The following is a 25,988-nucleotide window of genomic DNA, read 5'->3' on the forward strand; positions in this document are numbered from 1 at the left end:
TGTTCTAGGCCTGGGAGGCCTCCTCTAGGCCTCCCAGACCTAGACTGGACTTCTGGAAGCCAGCTGGTTCTCTGAATGCAGCAAAATTTAGCTACTGGTTCTGCCAAACCGGTGCGAACCAGCTGAATCCCACCACTGCTTACAGCATTTTCCAATGGAGATGCTGGAATGGCTTTATGGAAAGGTTGATGTTAGGATAATGGTCCATTTACAAGATGAGAACACATTACTAGAGAATCCTATATCCTGATTAATGGGGCTAGCAGGAGCTCCAATTTACTGATGCAGAAACCAATATGTTGTCACTATGATAGATATCCCTTTCCACCAGTGGTATCATCAAAAATGTCTTAGCAGACCAACTAAACTGTAAGCTTGAAGATTACAGGAAGAAGAAGCAAATTTATTTTGCATTTTTTACAACTATGCCTCCACATTGGGGGCACATCCCTATTAATGGAACAAATTTCTGTTGACCCACATATAGCACATCAATTTTTTTCCCCTGACTTGAACAACTAGGAAAAGCAAAACAGCAACCTATTCAATGTAATTGGCTGCCATTCTTCTGGTAAAAAGACATAAATTATCAGTAGGGTCAAACCCTCTGGGAGTTATTAGTTCATTATTTGTTTTGGTTTGGGTGGAGCTTTCTTTTGTACATTGGGGTCTGGCTAGAGTTGCCTCTAAATTCCTTATTTTTTCCTGTAGTAGATCACATAATTTACATCTAATGCATGTATAGTTTGGGTCTTCTTTGGGCACAGGCACATACATGGAACATATATAGCATACTGCAATAGTATCAGTCACCTGTTCCATGAGTTTGTTGTTTGAAAATCCCTCTTTTTGGTTGGTGGATTGCTTTGCTGTTAGCCTTGTTTCTAGCTTATCTGTTCTAGGTATTTATGCCTATTTTTCTATCATTTTTTCTGCCAGTTTGTGCTTGTTTTTGTGCCTTGTTATTTTGGTATAGATAGAAGTATGTGGTAATATGCCCTTTGGCTTTAAAAGGAAAAAAGTTTCAGTTTGTATTGGGGTTAAACGTTAATATTAGGATAGGGCTACTTAGCCAAGGGAAGGGCTGCTTTCTCCTCAGCAAGGAATTTGCCTTTAGCTTTCTGCTCTCTGCCTAAAAATTTGTCCTTATACTTCCTTTTCTTAATTTGTTCCTTATTTAACTCTGTCCTTGCTTTTTTCACTGCCTTTCTGTGCTCAGCTGGTCCTTCTAGTTGCCCTCATTTGCCTTTAACCATTGCTCTGTCTTTAACGTTCAGCCAGGTTCTTTCCAGCTGCCGATCAGGTCCTCCACTCTCCACCACCTCTGTCATGCTGCCTGAACACCACCTGCAGTCCTGCCAGTCCGCCGCTGCCTCATTGCTGCCTGCAGGCCTCCTGGTCCCCACTGCTGCTGGCTGCCTCCTCAGCACTGCCCCCAGCTGCCTCACCGGTCAGTAGCTCTACATTGCTGCCGGCCACCTCTTCTCTACCACTTGAGCTGCCGGCATGCTGCATCACCCAGTTTACTATGCCGGGTTGGGTCTCTGGGCTGCCAGACCTTTCAGGAAGGCCTCAGAAGGCCTAGAGGTCCTCCAATGTCCCCTTTGTGATCCTGTGTGGCTGCTCTGTTGGATGGGGGTGTGCTCTGGTTCCTCTTTGAAGGGTCCTGTCTCTGGGTAGGTGTTCTGTTCCAGCCTACTACCAGCCCTGCAGAAGTGTCAGGGACAACCCCTTTTCAATAGTCAATAGGCTGAAAGTAAGCCAACCAAATTTATTTACATAAATGAAACGAAACAGATCCAAAACAGAGCAAAACAAATACTAACCATGACTAAATCAGAAGCTGTTCAAACGGTTGCCTCCAGCAACCAGCACCTCCCACACATTCCCCTTTTAAACACAGTTTCAAGGCGTGGCTTCTCTTTGCCTCCTCCCGAGGTGCCTCATTGCCCTCCTTTGTTCACTCCTGCTTGTCTGCCTCCTGCTTCGAGCATCCTTGAACAAAGCCAGCTGTGAATCATCTTTGTCCAAGCTTTCAGGCTCACACAGCTGGGTCTGAGGAGGAACAAGATGGGAGGGGCCTGGCTGAGAGCTCTGCGATGCTTCAGAACTTTCCTCTGCAGGCTCTCCAATCCCCTCCTCCTCCTCCTCCTCCTCCGAATTGTCCGATTCAGCTGCCGTACCCACAGGCTGACACTGAGTCACAACAGTAGGCCTCTCGGGTGCAGCTGGACCTCTCCCAGCAGGCAAGTTCACCGTAGGCCACTGCCCTTGTTGGTGTTTTCCTCCTGATTTCTTGAGTCTTTTCTTCTCCTCTTCCCTTCTCCATACTCTTTTCTTTTTCAATGACCTATTTTTCCTTCTTGACCTCTCCTCCTACCGTTTTGTCTTAATTTACTGGCAACTTTTCTCCCTGCAATGTGAACATGCTTCCTCTGTTGCCGCCAGATGTTGTAAAATTGTTTATTTATTAGATTTTTTATCCTACCTTTATTACTTTGTAAGTAACTCAAGGCAGCAAACATACTGTACCTAATACTCCTTATTCCTCCTATCCAATACACCTTCTTCTTCATATTTTCCCCATATCAGCAACCTTGTGAGGTGGACTGGGTTGAGAGAGAGAGAGTGATTCATCCAAAGCCACCCAGCCAGTTTTCATGCCTAAGGTGGGACTAGAGCTTACCATTTCCTGGTTTTTAGGCTGGCACCTTAACCACTACATCAAACTGATTCTTCTTACATTATACACATCCAAGGCAGTTATCTAGCAATCAAACAAAACTGCTGCTTTTCCTGTGGTTAGAAGAGCAGGGTCCATTTTAGACATTTTGCAACTGCTTCTGGAAATGCACCCCAAATGATGCTACCTCTCTCCCCCATATCTAATGCCTAGCACTTTTAAAAATCTTGCCATACATACATACTAAAGTACTTGCCTTTCTTTAAACTAGATCTCCACTCCATTTCTGTCCCCTGAACTAGCCAGCTTGCTCTCAATGCATGAGCTGGTTTGTTCAAGTATCTGTACAAGGTAATCATGAGCTTACAAACAGAAGTTATTTAAGAAGAGTTACTTATTGTGTTCCTTCTTATAACTCACAGCAGCAACACTTTAAAGCACTCCTGGAGGTAAAGCCTAGGAAGCTTTAATGAAAAGAACATAGGGAATGGACCGCATTGGTATGACCACACAGCCATCAGCTAGCTGCAGGTAGCAATCAAGAGAGATGAGAACAAATTGCTATAAACATCTCACAAAACAAAGTAGAATAGCTACCTGGGGAAGCATCATTTCAAATTTAATTTTCTTGTGCTACATAGTTTTTCAAGCTGTTCTTTCAGAAGGTAGGATTTTGAGAGTATTGCAACCTATAGAGTTTAAACTGTGTCACTGCCCAGTAATATTTATGGAGAGACACCTACAGACACATAACCCTTATGCTTTTTCATCAAACATTTATTTCTAAGAAGAAAGCTGACAAAATTATAGGTATCTGAGTATCTTTAATTCAAAGCCTTTTCTATTTCTTTATTGTTCCTGGCCAAATTTCAAATAATTGAAATGTTGAGTTGCCAATTAAACTAGAGACTCATGGATTCCTGGATTTATTCCTTCCATTCTAGTTACCCTATTTTCTATATATCCTATTTCACTAGGAATGACAAAGTGGAAGACAAAAAGATTATGTTTTAGTCACTCCAAATCAGCATACTGTTAAGAAGCATACTGTTTTAAAGTAATTTGTTTGGTTAACCAAAATTCTAAAGCATAATAAATTGTATAAAACATGCTTCAGAGTTATGTTATCCTTTTTGAGACGGTTATAGAACAGATGTGGGCAACATCATGGCACACAAGTAGCCACCAGAACCCCACAAAATCAACCTAAAAATAGTTGTATGAATTTTTAAGCTTTAAAGTAAACACAAAGTGGTTTTATTAAGGACTTATTAAAAGAACATAATGCTTAACTTATTATGATGAAGGAGAAGGAGGCAGTAGGAGACAGAAAGGAGGGAGAGAGGGAGGGAGGGAGGGAGGGAGGAAGGAAGGAAGGAAGGAAGGAAGGAAGGAAGGAAGGAAGGAAGGAAGGAAGGAAGGAAGGAAGGAAGGAAGGAATTCCATATCACTACAATAAATTTGTTGTGCTACTCCCAGGCTCTTCACTCCCATTAACAGGACACTTCCTCTAACTCCATATGGTGTCCTTGATGCTTTTTTACATATATTTATAATTGACTTCCCCCAAATTTAAGTAGTTTTCCGTGCCCCTGGATTGGAGTTCTTCTTTTTTTCATGACATGCAAGGACTGACAATGTAAAACTGCATCATTTGGAAGAACTTCTGCCCCAAGGAAAAAGCTCCATGCTGGGTCTTCAGCAATATTCCCCTGGCTTTGTGCCTTATCAGAACCATGTCTTTGTTTGAGATTCAGATCCCAGGAGATGCAATAGATGTAGTTCACTTCAAACACGGTTGCCTTGAAACAGCTAAATATACACTGGGAGCTAAGAATGGCAGGTAGATATTGAGACAAACTTCTGTTTTTGTCAAGCTGTGGATTTGACCGATCCATGCCATTTTATTTTCTGGAATGGGGTGTCTGTGCAGGTAGGCTGTGGTGCTCTGCTGCTCCCCAATAATCAGACTACAGCATCTTCTTTTGTAGTCCCACTGCACCCTCCTGTTGTGAGGAACTGATCTGATCTATTGCCATCAGGAATTTTACTCAGGTAAATCCTCTCTGCCACACATTCACAACTGGCAAGCCTCTTCCTTCAGTAATTTGACCTAGCAGTGAGGCATGTGCTTTCCTTTTGCAAAAGAAATGTCACTGGTTCATTGAGAATTCTAAATGTTTATCATATAAAGTGAGGTTAGAGACCTAGCAGAAAACTGACAAGAAAAAAAAAATGGAAAAGGATTAAAGAACTGTGTTCTGAAGAAGTTGATCATAGTCGCTTTCAACTCAAGGATCAGCTGCTCCCGCAGCCTCCAGATCTCTGCCTTACACTCACCCCAGAGCACTTTTTAAAAATATATTTATTATTATAGTGATACCACACTTTTATGCTATAATGTACATAGTACTCTTCCCTCCAATTTTCTCCACAACAACCGTCACCCAATGAAATAGGTTGATCTGAGAATGAATGACCCAAAGTCAGCTAACCAACTTTTATGACTAAGGCAGGGTTAAATATACTCTTCTCGCAGGTCTAGTTTAGCACCTCAATTGCCACCCCAATCTGGCTCTCTTTTCTTAGACCCTGAATTTCAATCCATGAAATAAAGCAGAACTTATAGTACAATTAGCTTCAGGATCCTAACTTCCAGGTTCTGAGGAAACGTTTCCTCCTTATCTTACTTCAAATCTTGCCTTGCTTCCTCTCGACAATAGAACTCAAACCGCAAGAGACAAAAAAAAACAAAGGAAAGAAAAGAAAAAGAAATGAAATGGAGGCAATCTTGTCCAGAAAAAAAACCTTTAAAAATAAAATCCTATCCTAATTGGCTCTTTACTGTTTGATTTTGTTTGGCTTCTGTTGTCCCTTAAATCCATTAAATGTTTGGGGGGGGAGAGACTAACTTTGCGTTAACTCTTTCCATTTCTGTTCCACTTTTTAAAGTGCATTTTTAAAAAAATATTCATTGCACTTACTCTGATTTGAGGTTTGTGTCACTGTATTAGATCCTCCATTCAGCAATTCTGGAAATAATTCAGAGGCTCCCCAGCTTTACCTGTGCCCTATTCTAGAAACCTAAATATTTTGTGTCCTATTCATTATGAAAAAAAATCTACAATTGATTCTAGATTCTTTATAGTTCTACACACTTAGTTACAATTTACAGTACATCTTGATCACAAGAAAAGGATTGGTTCAGAGTATAAAAAATCAGGAAGATACAGTATAGCAGTCTGAGACAGCACTGCTCTTTTATTCCATCAAAGCTCTCCAAAAATGTCTGCTAAAATGGAAATGGACTAACAACAACAAAGCAGCAGCAGCAACAATAACAATAATACAAAGAGTGCAGCAAAGTGTAATGAGGGTAAAAGCAAATTTTAACCAAAGAATATGGGGAAGAATACTGTCACAAAAGCACTGTGATTGGATAGCCTTTGTTGAACAGTCCTCTCTGATTTCAAGATATGGCTGTCAGTTCTGAATTCCTCTTCTGTTTCCCACACCTCATGCTGATATTTCCCATACTTAGAAATGGGAAGGGAAAAAACGTTAGAGGCGGCCTTCGTTTCTGATAAAAGACCGTGAAGCTTCAGAGGACTTCAGATCTGACTCTGAATAGTTTGAAAACCTTATCATTCATCTTTAGAAAGCTACAGAAACCTTCCAGGATAAACTATTTCAATTTGGACTATAAAATTCAGTCAAATTTAATATATGGCCTTGCTGTAAGATGTGCTTTATATACAGTACTTAGCAGTGCTTTTTTTGTAAAAGAAAAAGGTGCCGGAACTCACACATGTCATACAACCCACCTTGCCTACCCTACAAGGTTCCATCCAAAAAAGGTGCCGGAACTCCGTTCTGAGCGTTCTATGAGAAAAAAAGCCCTGGTACTTAGTCTGGTAAACCATTTCTTTAAAAAAAAAGAAAGAAAGAAAGCAAAGAAAACTCATACTGGCTAAGGCTAAAACACAATTTTATACCAACAACACTTTTGATTTTTTTTTAAGAAGTACAAAGTTGGCTCTTTTGAACCAAATAATAGATTAGACCCTGTAATCCAAACACAAATAAACAAAGCTATTTATCAACCAGCCCCCTTGAATGTCATTAATGGGCAACTAGCATGCCAATAGCCTACAGCAACCCATCAGCTCCCTGGGATCCTGACAGTTAACAGATGAATTCCTTCCGAATTGTATTAAATAAATTAATAATCTTCACATCATCATTAAAGCAGGAAATCCATCTTCTACAACTGCTGGTGCCACTTTGCCGGCTTTTCTCTGCTCTCCCATTCAAGGCAATGAAAATGTGATTGGTGTGTAGTGATGTGCATGAGAAACAGGCAAGCAAATGGGGTAAGGTGGGGGCTGGAGGGACATTCTCTTTTTAATTAGAACATCTGCTCCAACACAGATAGCCGAGATAGTCCCATCACGAGACAAAAATGGACATGGACCAATTGGTTAAAGCTCCTTATCCAAAATAGGTTCATCACTTCCCTGCCTATATGACATTTATTTAGTCAATAAAAAGCAAAATTGCCAGAGAGAATTAGGTAGTTAATATCACTTCCAGCATGGCCCTGAAAATAAATGAAAAACAAACAAGCTGCTAATAAGTAAAATTAATAGAACAGCAACAGAGCCATAGCCTTGGCATACCTACACATGGGCATATTAATCATGTTATCCCCTTCAGAGATCAGTAGCTTTATGAAAAGTACAGAAGGGATTTAAGAAATGGTGAAGAAATTAAATGCATGCATCAAAGGGAAAAGAAAGATAAGTTTAAATCAACACCTTGATGATACTTTTTTTATCCTAGAAACCAGTCTTTTTTAATTGAAAACTAGTCTAATTTCCAGCTCACCCATATTCCATTTCATAAAATTTGTTCTTTCACCTTCTTTCCTCTCTGTTGTTCAGGAACTTCTACACTCTAACCATGATTTTCTCATTTTTGCCTTTTGGTCCATTCAGTCTTCCTTCATATATAGCTTTATAAATTTGAACCTTATTCCTTCTCTCTATATCACAGGTCTCCAACCTTTTGGGCACCAGGGACCGGTTACATGGAGAGAGATTTTTCTGCAGACCAGAGGAGGCGTGATTTTGTGTGCTGCCCGCATCCTGTTTGGCTTTCCTTGTTTGTGCGGACCAGTTGCTGGCATGCCACGGCCCGGTACTCGTCCACGGATCGGGGGTTGGGGACCCCTGCTCTATATGACTGAACCATCCCAACATACCCCTTATGTATGGTCATTTGTTATTTGTATGCAATCAACATTCTCTCATCTTCCATTTATTCTTATTTCATTTTTACATTACTCTTCCTTCTAAAGACATTCATAGCACTGTATTCAAAAAAGGAAGAAAAGGAGAGAGAGAAAATACCTAGAACCATATATAATCACATGGGACAATAAAACAATTGTTGTTAAAAGTTAATTGAGTAAATAGTTCGAATAGAATAGAGCTGGAAGGGACCTTGGAGGTCTACTAGTCCAGCCCCCTGCTCAAGCAGGAGAAACTATACCATCTCAGACAAGTGACTGTCTAGCCTCTTCTTAATAAATACTTTGTGAAAAGTATGGCTTGGTTATGGAATAATTATTACCTTGAGAATACTTTGGAAATAAGTCTTCACTTCTCTTTTTGAAAGCTGGCTATTTTTGGACCTGATCATACTTCCTTTGGGAGAGGATTTCCCTATCTAAGGCTCTGTCACCCAGAATGCCCTATTCCAGATCACCATCCTATGAGCCAGACCCACCTAAAGACTGTCCCAGTTCATACAAGTTGATATAAGATTGGATGGTATTAGAGAAGGAAGCTTGTAAGTACTTGGATGATAATTCTTGATATAGCAGCAAACTTTCTACACTCATTGCTGTTGCCTTGTAGGACCAATTCCAGTTTAATATGAGGTGAATATTGTTATTTTCTCTGAAATATGGAAAAGAGATGAAATAGAAATTTTATGAAATAAATGAATCATAGTTGCCCAAAATCTTCCCCACTTCAAGAGAAAAATAGAATAAGGGGTCTTATCCAACAGACTACAAAAATTGCTCTAATCAGAAATGATATTGAAGCCATATTTTCTGTTTTTATACTTCCTTATGCATCTTAGAAGGAGGCAAAGCAAATTTTGGTTTCACATTTAGATTGAAGAATTCTAATTTTAACAAATGTATTCCCTCTGAGGCATTCTTTAAAGTTTGAGGACATTATTTGTCTTCTTAAGCCTGTCATGTTACAACTGTTGTATGATCCCAAATAAGTTTGGATCTTTTGGTGTTAGCTGGGGTTCAAGAATATGAAATCCTCTTTCAGATGTAAATGTGTTATGGTCAAACATAACATTTCGGAGTTATAGTTAAATATGAAGCTCAGCAGCTATGGTCAAGTTCTAAATTTCATGCTTGAGTCTTTTGTGGAGACAATTTTGAAGAGAGAGTCCCATGGGAAATTATTTCTTCCCTGATGTCACATCAGGATAAATCCTGACCCATGGGAAAATGCATCCATGTTAGTTTCTCCTCACCTTCTTCCTCCTGAAATCCTTCCAAATAGTTAGAAAGATTCAGTATTTCCTTCCATAATCATTCTCTCTTTATGTTAAGGTTAACTACTTTTTTTTCCAGGTTGTCTTCTTTAAGATGTGCTTGCTAAGGCAGCCTGTGCCAATTAGGCAAAATATGATTCTGTCAATTCATTTCAGAAAACCTAAGCAGTCTTCAAATCGAATCAGATCAATCTAGATTTCCAAATGAATTTTGGAAAAGCTGTTTGACGTGCCTTTGAATTGGATCTTCAGATTTTTTGCATAGCCCTATCATTGACTCTTATTATAATCTACAAGGTCTCTATGGAATTATGTCTCATTTAACAAAATATTTAAATGCCAGTGGAGACATGTAAACATTATTTCAAATGAGAACCAAACCATGATAGATAGAACCACACACTGATGCTTGGAACAGATGATTTTCCTAATTTAATTTCATTCAGTCTGTGTCTTGAATATTATTTTTGAGACAAATAGTCCCTGGCTTTGCTGAGTCCATAGAATTGCTTTGAGGATCATAAATTATTAGTGCAAGGTAATGACACAAAGTGCAGTTTGTATTCTTAACAACCCAACACAATATTGGAAAGAAATTATTTGAAGAGAATTGGAAGGATCTGTCTTTCTATCTGTCTTTCTGAAAGCAAGTGAGACAGAGAACAAGACCCATTTGGTGTAGGGGGAGAAGCCAGTAAAAGATAGAAAATACGTTGGATTTCCCTTTCAGCAGAGGGGGGGAAAACTCGAGAAAAAAAATTACCCAGCTATATTCCTGAGGCAGCATCAAAGTACAATATGCCAATGACTGCTACATTCTAAACCCCCTCCCTTATAGTCAAATGACCCATAGTACATGCCTAGTATACCAGGCCCTTGATTCCCTGGTGTGCAGATACACAGAAATACTGAGCAAAAGAGGCACATACAACACACACACATGTGCACAGAGAAAGAGAGAGAGAGAGAGAGAGAGAGAGAGAGAGAGAGAGAGAGAGAGAGAGAGAGAGAGAGAGAGAGAGAGAGAGAGACAGAGACAGAGAGAGAGAGAGAGAGAGAGTATTAATATGCTACACAGAAGAAAATGCATTTTATGACAACTGCAGGGAACATGATGGAAAGAATTTCAAAACGCTGCTTGGTATTTTCCCCCCTATTTTTGTCTGCATATATACTAAACGTGTTAGAATTTTTTTTTGTCTCCTTGTCAAGAAATGTGTTAAAGACTTGTATAACAGAAATGGTTCAGCTGCTAATAACCTATGCTCTGTAATACAACGTAAAGCATGCTTCTGAGTTCCCATTTCTTCCATTTCAAAAATAATTATAGGCATGTTTAATTAATCCAATTTAAAAATTTTAAAGTGTAAAGCAATTATGAATACTATAGACCATACAGTTTAAAGAATGAGTATTTTTAATGTTCTTGACTGCTTTGTTCAACATTTTTCTGAAATGATTGTTCTCAAACATTTCTAAAAAGTTGTAGAAAGTTTTTAAGGTTTTAAAGATTTCATAAAATTATCATGTACTTTTGTCAATGTATTCCATGTCATTTTTCTGCAAGGAAGTTACAAATATGAAAGAATGGCAGTCTGAAATATGCTTTGTTTTATTCTTTTATTAATTGTTGGAGAATTAATTAATCTTAATTAATCCCAATTAAGCAGAAAAACCAATAACTAAAGACTACTTGAAGTTTTTATTTATTTTATTTTTTTTATTTTAATCCCATTTATATCCTGCCCTTCTCCGAAGACTCAGGGCGGCTTACAATTTAAGCAGAAACCAATGTGCTTAGCAAGTTGCTTTAATCCCTGAATTTTTATTCTCAGGAAGATAAAATTTACATGCAAAAATACACTTTTTATCAAGTGTTTTATCAAGTTATATATGTCATTGACTCATTGACATCCCATTTTGTATACTTTATTCGGAACAAACAGCAGTTGTTAAACTTAATAATTGTTACTAGCTGATTAGCAAAAGACAGCTTCACTCTTTAAACCCATTGATTAAAAATTCATTTTTCAAGGAAAGTTGTAGAATAGGAGAAATGGAAGAAGTAAAATCTTAGCAAAATCTAAGATGTCCTAGTACATAAGACACAAAGTTTAATATTGCTCCCGCACTACTGAATAAGGGTGAAAGTAGATCCAAACAAGTTGAAATCTTGATTGAAGGGTTAGAAAACATGTTCAATAAATCTAATCTAACTGAAGCAAGGTTTCTGTTTCATTATTTGCCTTTTGGCTATGGCTGTTAAATGGAATCCTTTGAAAAGGATGTGTGAAAATGTTAATTCTGTGGCAAAGTTAGGTTTTGAATATAAATTCTTTATAGCAAACTCAATGGAGAGATCCACCCATACAGTTTTCCTCAAACTGTGACATCTATCTCATTCCCAATTCACCTGGTACAGTGCCCTGCCTGTCATTTGTTTCCCATTCTCCCTCAGCATGGCATTCTCCCCCACTTTTTCCCCTACTTTTAATTCAGCTATTCATGCAATCATAACTTCCATGTCCCGCAGAGCAAATATATATTTTAAGCCTATTAGCTCTTAACTGCTTGACAGAAATCAGAAGTACAAAATGTCTCTGATTTGGGCTGAGGAAGCAGAACTTCCTTTGAGTGCCACAGAGAACAATGCTGAAAGAGAATGAAAAACAATAAAGAAGCAAAGAAATCCAGTGATATTGAGGTCAGCAAAGGGTTAATTACATAGCACTACAGGAGAGAAACAGATTAGTGGGCAGGAAATGATTGATTTTTTTAAAGGCACTTCAAATGTGGAGAAATAGAGGAGCAGTAGTTTAATTGTGCACAGGCATACAGTGATTACTGTACCTTCTGAATTGGGTTACTACATAGTCACTGACAATTAATTGATTTTTTTTTTTAAAAAAGTCAGCAATTTGGAAGTGTAATTGCAGGGATACAATGTGTGACTCTTCTAGCATTTCCTGTTCTGCAGTTACAAAAGCTTGTTTTGGTTGTTATGGATGGTCATGTATTAAATACAGTAGGTGTGGTGACCTGTGCTTTGTTCTTCACTAGGTGAGCAAACAGTGGCTTTTCTGAAAAAAAAAATATCACTATACTGTAGTGTCCCAAATAAAAGGGAAATCCATTTTAGATTTTACCTAGTCTTTTTTAAAGAGTCATAGCAAACCTATGTGAACTAAACTTGCCAATGTTCAATGATAAATTTGAAAGGGCGGACATTTTAAATTTGATGAGAAGAATTTAGCGAAGGGCAAACAAAGAAGAATCACAAACACGATTTGGACTTTAAAAAAACCTGCAAGTGCTTTTTTAACATTTTTGTTAAAGCAGTTTTGATAGTTATTTTATCTGTTCTATCTGTCTCTCTGACATGAACCTGACAACAATTGGAAACCTTGAGGTCCTTTAGAAGGCAGAAGCAAGATGACCACAAAAAGATTGCTATGGCTTCCTCTGAGAAGAGTTAACTCTTTCTCAATGATAAAGAACCCAGATGCTAAGCTATAAAGTGATTTGTTTTTGTAGGCTAGTGCTAAGATAGAGCCAAATTGGGATGATTACTCAAACCATGTTTCAAACAAACAATGTGAACTATATCAGTGTAGGAGATGACCAGGCTGAGCCTGAGAGAGGGATCAAATACATCATCAATCTTGAGTCCCTTCCTGCTCACTAGAGATCTAAGTCCAGCTCACCTTGAATTCCGTTGACTCTTATCTATTGCCTATTTGCTTTGACCATTAGTAGTTCAGATTCTTGTAAAGAGCTTAAGCTTGACAATTAACGTCCTCTAGTTCCCACCACAAACTAAGGTAATTTTCATCTGTGGGTAGGTTTTAATTATTGCATTTCACTGACCACTAAAAGTAAAAGGGACATTTAATAACATTTGTGTTTTTGGATAGGGGATAAGCGGGCCTTCAGACTATGGAACTATAGAAGCTCTACATTAGGCTGCTGTTTTATACTGGTTACCATTATCACAAAGTAAGGGTTCTTTTTCCCAGAAATGACAATGACACAGATCAGTGCTTCTTAGGGAAGAAATTGAACAATGAAAACCTGTGAAATAATGTTGCTTGGGGGTTGAAATAATGCTTTCTAAATTCTTACACATTTTGTGAGCTGTGGAGCAAAAGTGGTTAGCAGCAGAATGATAGCGAAACATTCATGCTAAAAGCTATGCTGAAAAATATTTATTTCATGTCTGAACTATGACAGATTTCAGTTTTTTAATTAGGGTTAAGGGGAGGAAAAACCCCAACACTGAAAACTGATCAATAGTTTCCATTCAATTTATGTGACTTCTATTATCTGGAAATTAACAGTATCCATGAAAACATTATGCTTTCAGGTTCCCTACTGCGTATATAAAATGTAAAATTTCTTAAAGGCACTTTCTATTCACTGGTGCAATACAGTAGATTCTATTTCCATTCTCTAAAGGGCTGTATTGTAATAGATTCTTCTGGAAAGAAGGGTTTTATTCCATACTACAATAAACAATTAAAAATGGATACACTCAAACCTATTATTTTTTTTGTATTGAATTAGATCCCTTATAGATATGAATCATTATAGATATAAATCACTCTGCATTTCACATTTCTGTCTTAGAATGGAATGTGGATTTGTCAAACCAATAACAAACCATTTCAAACTCTTTCTCTGTTTAATGGTGAGATTACAATTAAAAGTCCTGTTTGTGGGAAGGAGAGAAACTAAGAAATCAGTTTCAAAAGTTGGATAAGGTGTTTGTGGGCCATGATTTTATTATTCCACTCTGCTGTTTAAAAGATTAAAACATAAAGGGAATGTTAAAATCAATTATTTATGAAAACATTGGCAAAAGAGATAACATTTTTAGGAAAGTTCCATGTGAGGAGGGAGGGAAAGCCAGGTGTAACTCTGAAGGGACAGCCCAGAAACATTTGGGAGAAAGTCTCTGATTTCTGCAGGGACAGCTTCAAAGGAATCTCCTGCAGATCTTCATGGTCATACCGATTTACTACAAGGAAGTCAGCCTCTCAAATAGTTAGGTCCTTTAGTCTTTTATGACATTAAAGATAAGTTCCAACATGTTTGATTCTGTCTAACAGACAGGGCACAATCAGCAGTTAACTTGTGCATGTTTTTCAATATAGCCTTCATGTGAACCCTGTATTGTGGCACGAGTTAGTAGCCTAGCTGTCACATTTTACCCTAGTTACATCCTCCAGACAGATCACATTGCAATTTTCATTAGCAACCATAGTGTGCATCTATGTGGCCAAACCTGACAGGTTGGTATATGATTTTTATTTGGGGGAATAGGCCCTTCATTCTAACTGCCACCTGTGGATTCAGACTACAGACAAGGTATTATAAAATAGGCTGAATCCCAGTCCCCAGGTCCAGTTTCCCAATTCCCAGTTGTATTTTGAACAGGGTGGGATGAATTACAGCATGCTTAGAGCAGATGGCAGCACCTGTTGAGCCCCGCAGGCCCGACACTCAGCGGGGGGGTTGAGACTGGCTGGCACACCCCGCCCGTGGGACCTCTCTGCTCTAGCTGCAGCCGCGTCGCCCAACTTGCCTGGAACGCAGACCCGACACTCAGCAGGGGGGTCGCCGCCAACTGACACACCCCATCCACTGGACCTCACCGTTCCTGCTGCAGACGTGCCGCCCGTCGAGCCCGGACTGCCTGCACGCTCCCGGCTGCTCTGCAGTGCTGTGCCTGACTGCTTCGTGGGTTCCCGGCTGTCCCTGGGAGCCGCGCCTGCGCTGACCCACCATGCGTGGGCCCGGCTGGCTGAGGAGGGTGCACCTGCACAGGACTCTCATGCAGGCCCTCACCCAGCGCTGGAGGCCGCACCAACGCAACCGGCGCTGGAGGCCACGCCGGCACGGGGGTGCCTTGCCGGCAAGGAAGCAGGAGCACGGCTGCTGGCCTAGGCCTCTCATATTGCGTGGCAGACGGAACCCGGACTGGCGGAATGGGCCAGTCTGACCGGGAACGCGGCAGTACCAGGGACTGTGGGTGGTGGGGTTGCAGGGGCCTGGGGTCATGAAGGGAACGTCCTTAGGTAGGAGGTGGTTGCTGCGAATGGTGGTGATTGTTGTGTATTAATATGTTATGGTTAATGGTTATGTATTACATGTAAATAGTTGTGAGGTAAAACCAACCGAACACAAATGGCAGCTTTTGAAAGCTGTCAAAAGCTGCCGGTAGCCACTGCACAAGCGCAACCGCTTGACAGCTCTCAGCTGTCAAAAGATGCAGGTAACTGCGCAAACGCGACACAGCTTGACAGCTCAGGGCTGTCAGAACTCACCACCGCCGATTGGTCCATGCTGACAGCGGGAAACCGGTGAGGCATGGATTGGTCGCCAGCCTGCCAGCTGGGGTATAAATAGAGGTGCTGTGATTCTGTCCCCCGCCCCGGTTCCTCACGAATAAAGTGTTACTTTTAGCCAGCTGTCTCGTGTAATCCTTACGACGGACAAAGTACTGGCGACGAAGGTGGGATTCACTGCTTCGCATAGCTGAAGTCACTAGCCGAGGGAAGAGACTTTTTTTTTCCGCGGCTCAGAGCTAGTCACAGCTGAAGTCACTGGGCGGGAAGTACAACTTCCTCAACGCCCACGAAGCAGTACCCCAGGACCGAGACAGTATGGCCAACCTCGGCCACATCCGCGAGTTCGATATACGCCACCCAGAGTGCTGGGAGTCGCACTGGGGCCAGGTCGAAGGGTTCCTGCTGGTCAACAAGATCACGGACGACCGGTCCAAGGCAGCGGCATTCCTTTGCCTCAGTGGGCCAGCCGTGTACGACGTGGCCGTAGGACTTTTCAGTCCAGAACCCATCGCCTCCGTACCATATGTGGAACTCACAGAAAGACTCAGTAAGCATTTCATGCTGACCAAATCAGAACTATTCTGGCACGTAAACTTCGCGCGGCATTGTCAACTCCCGGACGAATCAGCCACGGACTTCATAGCGGGGGTCCGGCATGCCGCACGAAGATGCCGGTTCCCGGATCTGGAGGACTGGATCCGCGACCAGGTAGTCATTGGGCTGAAGGACGAGCGCCTACAGAAGAAGCTGGTCACGAAGCCCACCCTGAGTTTGGCCGAGGTCACCATGGAAGTCATGGCTTACGAGGATAGCCACCGCGAGAGAACCGGACCACTAGGAAATGGACCATACGGGTCCGTACACCAGGAGGACGTTGGCCCCAGTGACTTTGGGGAAAACGACGTTGCAACCGAGATAGACGCCGTCCAACGTAGGTTTGAAAAACTCTAGACCCGCCACGACGGCCGCGGGGGCCCACCAAACAGCAAAAACACCAATTATCAGGGTGGCAGCCCTCAAGGAAATCGGGTCAAATGCGCCAGCTGCGGAGGAAACCACCCAAGAGCTTCCTGCCATTTTCGCAGTGCCAAATGCCACGGCTGTGGCAAAACCAGACACCTCAGAGCCGTGTGCCTTAGCCAGAACCGGGAGAACCTGCACGAGTTGGAAGTGACATCTGCAGGTACGAGACTGACCACGGCCAATGGGAAAAAGCCCCCTAGGTCCCTAGTACTAGCTGTAGGGAGGAATAAGGGGGCGGTAGTGGTCCATCAAGTGTTAAGACCAAAAGTTAAAATCAATGTCCAGCTGCACGGGGTTCCCTGTGAAATGGAAGTTGACTCGGGATCTTCGGTCTCCCTCATTTCGTGGAAGACCTATAGGGATATTTGCCGCCACAGCAAGCAGCAAATTCCTTTACAACCCACCAGTATAAACCTTGCCGATTTCCAAAAAAACCCAATCATACTCAGGGGAAAAGCCAACATTCCAGTGGAATTTAGGCAATTCCGGGGATTCCTAACAATTTTAGTAACGCAAGGAAACCGAACCAGTCTATTAGGTCTCAACTGGTTCGAGGCATTAGGAATTGCATTAATGGGAATTAACACAACCCAGGCCACAAGCCTCGAAGCCGTCTGCCATCAGTTCGCAGACGTCTTTGATGGCTCGTTGGGAAGATATACAGGGCCCCCAGTATCACTAAAATTAAACCCTGAAATTTTACCGGTTAGAATAAAAGCTAGGAGAGTCCCGTTCGCACTCAAAAGTAAAATTGAGAACGAACTGGACAGACTCGTTAATCTAGGAGTTTTAGAACTGGTCGAGGGGGGCGAATGGGAAACACCAATTGTAACCCCAATTAAACCTAACGGCCAAATCAGAATTTGTGCCGACTATAAGGCCATCCTAAACCGAGCGTTGAATTCGCACGCTTACCCTGTCCCAGCAGTGAAAGACGTCCTCGCAGCCATAAGGTCTGGCGCCATCTTTGCGAAACTGGACTTGGCGCAGGCGTATTTTCAACTACCCATCACCCAGGAAACCGCAAATGTGCAGACCATCGTCACGCACCGCGGGGCTTTCAAAGTAAAGCGCCTGCAATTTGGCATATCTGCAGCCCCGGGAATTTTCCACGAAATTATGGAAAAAACCCTTAAAGGAATTCCCGGGGTCTGCCCTTACTTCGACGATGTACTTATAGCTGGCGAGTCAGAAGGGGATTTAGCAGACAAATTGCGGAAAGTTCTAAGCAGGTTCAGAGCAGCGGGGCTCAAACTAAAAAGAGAAAAGTGCTCTATAGGGGTACCCTCTACTGAGTTTTTGGGATATAAAATCGACTCTCGAGGAATTCACCCCACTGACTCTAAAATCAAAGCCATCAAAACCGCACCCACTCCAAAAAACAAGCAGGAACTGCAAGCCTTTTTGGGACTGCTAAATTTTTAACATGCATTCTTGCCCCACAAGGCAACGATTGCTGAACCCCTGCACAGACTGCTCGACAAGGGTACCCCCTGGTCCTGGTCTCATCAGCATGACACCAGTTTCCAGCTCCTAAAGAACCTACTCACCAATAATTCCACTGTAACACTTTTCAAGGAAGAAATGCCCCTATGTATAGCATGCGATGTTTCTCCATACGGAATCGGGGCAGTTCTAAGTCACTTAACGCAGACTGGAACCCAAAAGCCAATAGCATTTTTCTCCAGAACACTTTCAAAACTGGAGCGCAATTATGCTCAAATTGATAAGGAGGCTTTAGCAATTGTTGCTGGCGTGAAAAAATTTCACAACTACCTCTACGGACGGCAATTCACTATATTCACAGACCACAAACCACTATTAGGAATATTCACATGGGATAAGCAGACGCCCCAAATTCTGTCCCTCCGAATTTTAAGATGGTCTACCTTTTTATCTGCTTATTCGTTCAGAATAATCCACAAGCCAGGGAAGGAAATGGGGCATGCCGATGGGCTAAGTAGACTTCCCCTACCGATAATAGACCCCGACCCAGACCCAGCGGGCAACATCCTAGCAATTTTAGAATTACCAGAATGCCCCCTATCAGCTACAGACATCACCGCCGCCACAACTACGGATAAGACCCTTAGCAGGATACTAAACTGGATTGCCTCCGGTTGGCAATCAAAATCCCCCAGTCCTGAGTTCCAGGCATATTTCTCCAGGAGAATGGAACTTTCATCCCATCTGGGGTGCATACTGTGGGGGAATAGGGTCGTGGTCCCTGAAAAACATAGACCCAAGGTTTTGAACACACTACATGAAGGGTACCCGGGGACAGTAAAAATGAAGGCATTGGCAAGAAGTTATGTTTGGTGGCCGGGCATAGATAAAGAGATCGAGACACATGTAGCTGGCTGCTACCCCTGCCAGGCTGTGAGACCCGCACAATCGCAAGCCCCCATCCACAAATGGGAGACTACCAAAAATCCTTGGTCCCGGGTGCACTTAGACTTTGCGGGACCCTTTCAAGGACAGGTATTTTTAATAGCAGTAGACAGTTACTCCAGGTGGCTGGAGGTCATGCCAGTCAGTAGCATGACTACGGCTGCCACTGTACAGGTACTAAGGGGGCTTTTTGCCACACACAGCCTACTGGATGTCTTGGTCTCCGATAACGGCCCCCAATTTACTTCCTGTGAATTCCAGACTTTCACCACGGAGAACTCTATTAGACACATCACGACGGCTCCGTTCTACCCCTCGTCGAATGGCTTGGCTGAGGTTATGGTGAAGTCCACTAAAGACGCACTATGGAAAATCATCACGGGAAACTGGCACCGCAGGTTAGCTCAATTCTTACTCGCACAACACACCACCCCCTGCACGACTATGGGGAAGTCACCAGCAGAACTGCGTTGGGGGAGACGACTGGTGACTAGGCTTGACAGGTTACACCCCAACAGGATAACAGCAGAACCGGAACAACCCCTTCATCACAGAACCTTGGCTAATGGACAAACCGTCTGGGCAAGAAACTACGGGGGAGGGAACAAATGGATTCAGGGGGTTGTAATCGAGCAAACTGGACCCTTATCATACATAATAGATACCGGAAATAACTGCCACATACGTCGACACATCGACCAATTACGACAACGCAGCCCTCAAAACATGGGGGAAAGGGGGAGCGAGGCAAAGTCGATGCCATGCACCACGCCAGGAACAAACTCACCCCCCCAACAAGCACTTCTAACGAGGGAACCCTCGAAGCTCCAGATCCAGACCTTAGTCAAGAATTGATGCATCCAGAACCAGGGGATAGGGAGCCTACAGCAGCAACACCCCTCCGCCGTTCGAAGAGAACCAGGAAACCCCCGGCCTACTGAAAAGACTACGAATGGGGCACACAACTTAAAAGCAACCAGGATGAGCAATCCACCAGTTCAGGGGAGGGGTAAGGGGTGTTGTGTATTAATATGTTATGGTTAACGTTTATGTATTACATGTAAATAGTTGTGAGGTAAAACCAACCGAACACAAACAGCAGCTTTTGACAGCTGTCAAAAGCTGCCGGTAGCCACTACGCAAGCGCAACCGCTTGACAGCTCTCAGCTGTCAAAAGACGCAGGTAACTGCGCAAGCGCGACACAGCTTGACAGCTCAGGGCTGTCAGAACTCACCACCGCCGATTGGTCTGCGCTGACAGCGGGAAACCAGCGAGGCACGGATTGGTCGCCAGCCTGCCAGCTGGGGTATAAATAGAGGTGCTGTGATTCTGTCCCCCGGCCCGGTTCCTCACGAATAAAGTGTTACTTTTAGCCAGCTGTCTCGCGTAATCCTTACGACGAACAAAGTAGTGATGGAGTGCGGGACCACGGTGTTAGGGTTTGGTGGGCTATGTACCTGGCGGGAGGGGCATGCTGTGCCTCGGGGAAACGCAGGAGCCAAAGGGAGCATGAGGGGAGGGGTGGAGTGTATATAGGGGAAGAGGCGGAAGTTGGTTTGTTTGGGCGGGGTGTGGGTGTGTGCACCGGGCGGCTATAATAACAGCGTTGGATGCAGCGAGCAGCCAACACTGACTTTGCTCCTGCATGGATTTGCTGTGTTCCTGCAATAAACACATTTCTTTTGTGGGTCATCTCCCGTTCCTGTTGTGCGTTCTTCCTGCTTTTCACAGACGGGATTTGACAGCACCTCTATGCTACCACATTACAGTAGTATATGATCCCCAGACAATCAATTAATCAATAAAGCAAGCCAACCTTAGTTGATTTCAAAAAAGCTAACAAGCTTGAATTGATCAGTACTTGTGTAAACAATCACCTAGAAATCTCAGGGCTGTAGGCTAGTTTAGAGAGTTGAAAAAATGTCCTTGAAAAAGAAATTTTTTGCTTCTGTACTAAAGCAAAAATAAAACATACTCCCCAAACCCATCAAGTAGTCCATCTCAAGTGAAGGGACTGTTTAATTTTTGATGTTTTCAAATTTCATCTGTTTGTATCTTAATTGATCAACATTTTCTTGGAATTGGATAGCAGGAGTAAGAGGGATGAGTCTGTCAACATACCAGGAGCATTAGGCAGGCAAACTGCTTCCATCCTCAGCCAGAAGCCAAAATCATGCCACCAAAATTCAGCCATTTTGCTGCTGTTAACCATTAGTGGTTTGGCCTAGATTTCTGAGGGTTTACATGACATAGGTGAATTAAAAATGCACATCCCAAGGTCTCCAAGAGTGTGAACTTCTCTAAATTTCTTTGCAAAATTTAGCACTGATTTCTTACCACACTCAGCAGTGTGGATTTACTAGAATATCTGCTTTATCTGGCAAAATATTTGAAGGTTTTTAGAGGCGTAGCCATCTGGCCCATAATGTGAGAAGGCACATTGCTTTTCAGGTATAAAACCCTTCAGATTTCACGAGCACTGTGTATTTCTCACCACTAGCTGGCAATAATTCTGATTTTTTTTAATATCATTATTTATTGCTTGAAGATTTACAACTAGGCAAAGGGTAGTACTGGATATTTGGTCTGAGGTTTTCTCTTAACTGGAGCAAAAGAAATGTGATTTGTTCTTGTTTTTAGTCCAGGAAACTGCCTATCAAGAAAACTGGAGGGATTATATATTCAGAAAAGCCTTACTACCTTTTACACTTCTTATTGTTACTTGCTCATTTTTGAAACATCTAGTATTATGGAGCTTTTCTCATAAGGGAGAGATGTTTTTTCATGTCCTATTTGAAATACTTGTTTGGTCTTCAACAATAAAACTGTAAAATTCAATAAATAACAGAGCTGATATTAAAGTTTCAGTTGGAAAGGGATAGTGTAAATTGCGATAGTCCCTGACCTTTAAAACCCAATTAAGTTTCCTCTCCCTCTTTTCCACTAGCCCATGGCTTTGATTACTCCCTTATTCCACACATACACATATCTTGTTTGCTGAAATAAACTAGAAAAACAGCAGTTGCATACTCTCTCAATCCAAGCTTTTAAACTAGAGATACTAACAATCCTCCACTCACAGACACATACAGACAAAAGGTGTTGGGGTTGGGGGGAGTGATTTAAGCTTGGAAGCAACTTCCAGAAGTGGCAGTAGGTCAATAACCAGTAATTAAGATTAAACATACTTGGGATAAACACATCTTTATCTTCTGACATAAAAAATATATATAAATAAAATATAAAAACAATCATTAAAAATAATAAATGAACAAATAAATAACAAACTCAAAGGGCAGACTCATTGGACCATTAGGTCTCTTTCTACTGTCAGTTTTCTGTTTCTGTGTTTCTTGAGACTATTTCAATTAACAATGCAACAAATTTATAATGCACTAGGAAGAAAATTCCCTAGCTACTTGGATTCGTTTTCTTTAACCCTCCTCCTATTGCCTGAATTTCTCAAGATTATATATTGCAAAAATATCAAGAAAATCCACACAAGTTTGCATGGCTTGCCTGTCACTTTGTAGCATTGTCTTGACAGCATTGCACCCATGAAACAGCCATCCAACACCACAGACAGACATTTCATGACCTCAGACAGAACCATTCTCTGTGAAAACTACAATCATCCCAGTTAACTGAGGTGACTGAGTGCTGATTCAGGCACTGTTGTTCACAGCCAGGTCAGTTTTCTTCAGGAGGATGACAAGAATGTTTTCTCAATTATTAATCAAATAATTGTCAAATGAACCCAATTTATCAGACTGACATCTGGATTGATTTTTTTTCCTCTTACCAATTCAATCAAATATTATTATTTCTGGACAGGAATGTCTTTAATCTTAATCCTGGCCTAGGAAATTTCTTTCTGAGCCTAACCAGGGGTGGTGGTGGGGAGGCCTTTTTTTCCATGCTCACTCCCTTGGGTGATACCGCCTGTAATTTTGTCCCTGTGAACATTAAAGAACTGTTTGTGAGCACCCACAACTATAATTAGGCTGTGACCGCCGAGTCCCACAAGATTATATGTTACCATAACCAAATGGCATTTTACTGAAAATGGAGGAGCTGGTAGCAGGTAACAACTGTTTTGGTGGCACTAATGATGAGGGTTTTAAACAAAGAAAACCTTGTTAATCTGTCATCTGAAAAGCTACTGAAGCAACACTTGTTTAATCTATTCTTCATGTTGTAGTGCCAGGAACAGGAGGCTTAGTAAGAATTATATAGCCTAGTAGCCTTCCAGAGCACTCATCATTGATTATGGTGACTGGAGCTGGGTGGATGCTACTTATCAGCATTTCAGGGTCCACAGGTTTCTATCTATCTATCTTCAAAGGGAAATATATTTGGGTCAGGGTTTTACAAATTTCTGTGGAATAATATCCATAATTATATTTTAAACCCCTCTGGAAAGAGATTACAGTTACTATTTACAGCTACCTTTTCTGCTCAGAGGAAGAAGTTTAGAGAAATTATGACAAAACTTTTAAAATTCCATATAAGCCACCAAAGGCCATAACTGTTTGACTCACATATTAGGATTTGGTCTAAAATTCTGATTAAGCTAAGTCTGTAAATATATTTTCAGGATTCTCTCATGGCTCAAAGCATTTTTTTTCCTGTGTTCTCATAACACAACATTCATTTCAACCCCCAAACCCTACCTGAAGTGACCTTAAGTTATTCTCAGCTGTTCTGGTGTTAAAATAGTGTTTCTCTCTTAACCCATTACATTTCTTGCTGTTAGTAAAGTTTGGCAAGTTTCACCTACTATTCTGTTGGTGGAATGGTCAGATGATTCTTAGGAGAATGCTCAACTCCTACTGGTACTTTCTCCTCCAATCCCTGTATGCAGTCCACAGAGTCAAATTGGTTTGGCAACAAAAGAGTCTGGATCTTTCAAACAGGCCTCTTCCCCTACTCTGTCTAAATCTCTAAGCCCAAGTAACAGGGAACACATTGTGGGGAAAGGAGGTGCAGTGGAACAAAGACTTCTGCTACAGTGAATATCACCACACACACACACAAAAAAAAAAAAAACAGCGCAAATTAGTTAGCATCTTTTTAAGGATAGAAAAAAACTTTAAGTCAGGTTATTTTTAAACTTGAGCTATGTAAACTCTCTGAGGGAGACCAGGTTAAGGAACAGACAATATAATATATAGATAGATAGATAGATAGATAGATAGATAGATAGATAGATAGATAGATAGATAGATAGATAGATAGATAGATAGATAGATATAGATATAGATATAGATATAGATATAGATATAGATATAAAATACTAGAATTCTACTTTACTGATAGAAGCTATAGTAACAAGAATTTTGAAATCAAGGCCATCTCCATAGCTCTGCACCAGTTAGAACTGTTTCAGAACAGTGCCAAATGCATACTTTTGAAACAAAAAGGACTAATTTAACAGGTAATAGTGTCAACTCCATGTAGCTGGTAAGACCAAGAAGGCAAGAATAACACAATAAAGTATCTTTAATCTTGTTACAGAATCTTGGAACCTGCAATAGGAATTTACCAGCTTTCTTAATAGAGATTTAATTAAAATGCAGCCTCTTTGAAATGCTTTCCTTTCAGATGTTTCTCCACCTGACTGAACTGCCATTTATGAGACACTCTGTCAACAAACTCCATCCAAGGTCTTGTATCATCCCTACAGATAATTTCAGGGAAGACAGTGCATGGTACAGCAGGAAAGCTGCATTCCACTTAAATAGAGTGGAGCATCCCATTACGACAACTACTTTTTGCATCAACCATGCAAAATGGTGGTGCAAAGACTGCATTGAATTATAATCAATGCCTAAACCCACTGGCCAGGGTTTAAAAACTAAACTCCTCTAAGTCCCAGCTCTCATTAAGTGGGTGATTGGCAGATGCCTCCCCTCCAACTACTAATATTTGGGAGGCAAAGGGGACAAGAGGAATAGGGAAGGGAAACAAAGCTGTAAAATATATCTGTCTATTTCTTTACGTCTTCCACTTGGCAGATATGGACACTTCTACTTGGCAGCAATGTGCCTAAGGTAGGATAGGGACTGGCAGTAGGGGCAGCAAATTTTATGCCATAATAGTTTTTCATCAGATTGACAATGGATAGATGGATGGATATCAATTTATATGAGCCTTGAGAAAATGGCCTAAGATTGCAGCCTGAAGCTATAGGCCATTGTAGTATTAATTTATATAGCAATGATGTAACACCACAATCGTTGCCGTTTTCTGAGAGTTTTGGTACTTTTCCTGTGAATTACTGGGGAAAGTCCCTTCTTTCTGCTCGAGTTAGTGGAGATAATAATGCTCAAGCAACTTTGTAAAAACATGGCAAATCTGAAGCACAAGATTACACTGTATTGTTATTCATAGAATTTGTAGCCACCAGGCACCGTCCTGTTCATTGAGTCTGACCTCCTGGGTAAAGTAGACTATAAAATGTCTCCAATAATTCTCGCGTGAAACTTATGAAATGGAGCCGTGTCTTCCATAAAAGTCATAAGGTCTTGATAAAAAGACTTCTAAATAACAGAGAATCCATCATTGTCTTACGTTTTTAGTAATAGCCGACTGTCACTATTAAATTCTCCATGATATACTTTCTAAAATGAGCCTTCATTATTTGTCGGACTAAGCTTCAAGGGAATTGCTTTATGGCAATCAAAAGTTCTCCATTCCTTCTCTGTAAGAACCATTTTTCTACATGTTTACAAGATTGCTAAGTATGTAATCTCATTGGACTGCCCAATTAAGAATGCCACTAAATTTATAATCCCCGCCAACAATTTAAAAGGGCTCTCAGTGCAGATAAAGGAACAAAATACAAGGGACTTACTTTCAAGCAAGGTAATTTCACATATCCCATCCATTTACATTTTTCATTTAGCAGAGCTCACTAGGCTGAGCTCCAAAGCTACTAAAGAAAGATGTATTT

The 25,988-nt window shown here is 41.4% G+C and overlaps 1 protein-coding gene across 4 annotated transcripts in view; it reads right to left on the reverse strand.

The window, feature by feature from the left end:
* The window catches only part of DPP10 (dipeptidyl peptidase like 10), a 420,223-nt gene extending 399,697 nt beyond the window's left edge, over window positions 1–20,526 (reverse strand). For 3 of the 4 annotated variants that reach the window (XR_014026226.1, XM_081326185.1, XM_081326184.1), the window contains exon 1: window positions 20,491–20,526. The gene's annotated coding sequence lies outside the window, so the exon portion shown is untranslated. The remainder of the gene's footprint in view (window positions 1–20,490) is intronic. The other variant, XM_081326186.1, reaches the window with a different exon arrangement.
* Between the last annotated feature and the right edge of the window lie 5,462 nt (window positions 20,527–25,988).

This window comes from Vipera berus (assembly GCF_964194415.1).
Source record: "Vipera berus genome assembly, chromosome: 1".
Taxonomy (NCBI): domain Eukaryota; kingdom Metazoa; phylum Chordata; class Lepidosauria; order Squamata; family Viperidae; genus Vipera; species Vipera berus.